Below are 4,032 nucleotides of genomic sequence, written 5' to 3' on the forward strand. Positions count from 1 at the left end.
CCCATGGCCACAAGGTTAAAAGCCTTGTGCTCAACCAACTGAGCTAAACAAGAAAGTTATTATACATAGTTAATATTTATATTACTATAGATGCTACAAGCATTGAAAGTTAATTAACAAGTTAAACAATTGAATGACAGATCATTGAAAGTTAATTAACAAGTTAAACAATTGAATGACAGATAGCTGAAAGTTAATTAACAAGTTAAACAATTGAATGACAGATAGCTTTATGAATAATACATTGATTAAATTTGTTTAAAAATATGTGTATTAAAATTATAAAATATTTTTAAAATACAAAAAGACACTTTAAACTATTATAAAATCATTAATTTTATTAAATAAAACAATTTATATTGAATATTTAAATTTCTATACATGTCTTAAAAGATAATAACTGATTTGCTTGTTTACCTACAAAATTCTCAAATACTTATATTGCGGAGTCAAGGATTAGGGTTCACCTCGTAAGATGTATCATTTCTATAAGTTTGTTTTTATTATGCTATAGGTTCATTTTTATACGAAATGCACAAAAAATGAACTTGTAATACATTAAAAATGACATCTACTAATAAAAAATGAACTTGTAATACATTAAAAATGACATCTACTAATATTGAGACAACTTGTAATACATTAAAAATGACATCTACTAATATTGAGACCGAAAAGTCTTTCGATTGAACATACGATATCTAGTTATTAGGCAAGTATACTCTAAGTAAACAATGAAACTTAGCCCAAAATCTCTTGTCAGGGCCCATACGCTAAAAAAATACACTAAGATCGTCGCCATCAATGGTCCCTTTAAAAACCAAGTGTATTAGGGTTCACCTCGTAAGATATCTCATTTATATAAGTTTGTATTTAGTATGCTATAGGTTCATTTTTATTCGAAATGCATTAAAAATGAACTTGTAATACATTAAAAATGACATCTACTAATATTGAGACCGAAAAGTCTTTTGATTGAACATACGATATCTAGTTATTAGGCAAGTATACTCTAAGTAAACAATGAAACTTAGCACAAATCTCTTGTCAGAGCCCATTCGCTAAAGACATAGGGTCGCCATCAATGGTCCATTTAAAAAACCATGCATTCGCCCACCCTGGGGCTTGAACCCAGGACCAAAAGGTTAAGAAACTTGAGCTCTACCAACTGAGCTAGACGGGCAAATCATTATATATAATTAATATTGATATTAGTATGGAGTCAATAAGTATTGAAAATTATTTAACAAGTTAAAAAATTGAATGAGAGATAGCTTTATGAATAAAACATTGATTGAATTTGTTGAAAAATATATGTATTAAAATTATACAATATTTTTAAGATAGAAAAAGACCCCTTAAGGAATTAGCCCATGACTAATCACACACTTCATGTGGTGCGAGAATAGCCACATAATGAATTAGCCCAAAATCTAGTTATCGCAAGGAAATAGAAAATGAAGCTCAGCCCAAAATATCTTGTCGGGGCCCATTCGCTAAAAATATACACACTAAGACCTAGAAAAAATCCGCGTTATATATATATAGGAGGGTTTTGACTTATAACTCCATCCGCTATCAATGGTTCATTTAAAAATTATGTATTCGCCCATCTTGGACTCTCAAACCCAGGGCCACATGGTTAAAAGCCCTGTGTTCAACCAACCGAGCTAAACATGAAAGTTATTATACATAGTTAATATTTATATTACTATAGAGGCTACAAGCATTGAAAGTTAATTAACAAGTTACACAATCGAATAAGAGATAGCTTTATGAATAATACATTGATTAAATTTGTTTAAAAATATGTGTATTAAAATTATACAATATTTTTAAAATACAAAAAGACACTTTAAACTATTATAAAATGATTAATTTTATTACTTAAATCAATTTATATTGAATATTTAAATTTCTATACATGTCTTAAAAGATAATAATTGATTAGCTTGTTCACCTACTAAATTCTCAATGCTTATATTGCGGGGTCAAGGATTAGGGTTCACCTCGTAAGATATATCATTTATATAAGTTTGTATTTAGTATGCTATAGGTTCATTTTTATATCAAATGAACTTGTAATACATTAAAAATGGCATCTACTAATATTGAGACCGAAAAATCTTTTGATATATCGAACTAGGATGTCTCAAAATATTCATGGTGCGAGGGACATACGATATCTAGTTATTGAGCCCATTCGCTAAAGACATACACTAAGATCATCTTATAACGCCATCAATGGTCCATTTAAAAACCATTCGCTAAAGATATACACTAAGATCATCTTATAACGCCATCAATGGTCCATTTAAAAACCATTCGCTAAAGACATACACTAAGATCATCTTATAACGCCATCAATGGTCCACAAACCCAAGACCACAAGGTTAAGAGCCTTTCGCTCTACCAACTGAGCTAGACAGGCAAGTCATCATATATAGTTAATATTGATATTAGTATGAAGGCTATAAGTATTGAAAATTATTTAACAAGTTAGACAATTGAATGAGATATAGCTTTGTGAATAAAACATTGATTAAATTTGTTGAAAAATGTGTATTAAAATTATACAATATTTTTAAAATAGAAAAAGGCACCTTAAGACCCAATGACTAGTCATGCATGGTGCAAGAATAGCCATTATAAGGAAATAAAAATAGTAGAACCTATTTTTATTTATTCTCAATGAGGTCAACTCCCAACATGAAGGAATTCCAAAAAGAGAAATATTATTTTTCCTAATATGGTATGAGGATGGTTCCTGAAGGTGAATAAAAATATTCTTGCTACTTGGAGCTAAGATCAATTTAAGAAAAGTCAACGTACTTTTCGGAGGCATTAATTATGCTCAAGCAAGAATCACCGAGCAGATATATTATAGAGCAGCTTGACTTATGAATTAGGAACAGTTCAACTGTTCACACTATCAATAGATAAACAAAGTCAAGAAAAGGTGGCTACAAGTTACAAGGCAAAATCATGTCAGTGGTTAAAGAAAACGTTGGAGGATCATCAGAAGCAAATATTCAAATTCATCTGACATAGCCATCAAAGTTGACAAAAATCATCTTGAAACATTTAATGCTATGAAGATACATAACGGGCAAATAGCTAATTTAGCAATAAAACCCAAGAAGACTTGAAGACAAGTACGCAACTAACGGCACAAAAACGGATGAGGAACACAAAGATATCATATTAAGCAAAGTGCTAGTATTGAGCTAAACACGAGAGAAAATCAAGTCTTGAGAAGAAATACTTTCATTTCTTGAGAGAAACTGTAGGAGTGTAGCTTTTTGCAAAACACTCAGGGAAACTAAGTGTAGCTTTGTGCAAGACACTTGGTTGAGGAGTATAGCTTTGTGCGAGATACTCGGGGAGCGTAGCTTTGTGCGAGACGCTCGGGATTGAGTGTAGCTTTGTGTAAGACACTCGGAGTTGTAGAAGTGCTAGAAGGGCACTGGTTCACTATTGTATCTGGGTGATTGAAGATAGTGAAATCTCTCCTTGGAGTGAAAGGAGAAGAGTGGACTAGGAGGATTACACCACCTCTGAACCACTATAAATTGTTGTGTCCATTTACTTATCTGCTTACATATTTCATGCATTCCTATCTGATCATCACACACTTTGTCACATTAAATATTCTAGCACCTACAATCACGTGACACTACATTTGCATACAGAGCATATTTCATACTCATCCTCATCCTACTCAAAGTTTTATTTGCTATAATATTTCGAACCCACTATTCACTACTTAGATTATTTCATCCGGGTTTGATAGTTCCCACGTCTGCATGCTAGCCAAACTTTACACACTTATTATTTGAGCTATTCCAGGAGATTCTAACGTGTTGCATATAGCAAAGCTCTTCATTTTTACGTGAACTTGTTTATAGCACTTTACTGTATCTTATTCCGCTGTGAACTCTACCTGGTTATTTGCTTTGTGCTTGTTACCTAGAGTTGAAATTACCAAAGTGTTATAATATTTTAAATTGTTTGAAAAGTCTATTCTCCCCC

General features: G+C 31.7%; 1 non-coding gene across 1 annotated transcript; it reads right to left on the bottom strand.

Annotated features, from left to right (window-relative positions):
• Window positions 1–1,110: 1,110 nt before the first annotated feature.
• On the bottom strand, window positions 1,111–1,183 carry TRNAK-CUU. Its single transcript has one exon. It is a non-coding gene; the product is annotated as a tRNA-Lys (tRNA).
• Between the last annotated feature and the right edge of the window lie 2,849 nt (window positions 1,184–4,032).

This window comes from Ipomoea triloba, chromosome 3 (assembly GCF_003576645.1).
Source record: "Ipomoea triloba cultivar NCNSP0323 chromosome 3, ASM357664v1".
In the NCBI taxonomy this organism is placed as follows: domain Eukaryota; kingdom Viridiplantae; phylum Streptophyta; class Magnoliopsida; order Solanales; family Convolvulaceae; genus Ipomoea; species Ipomoea triloba.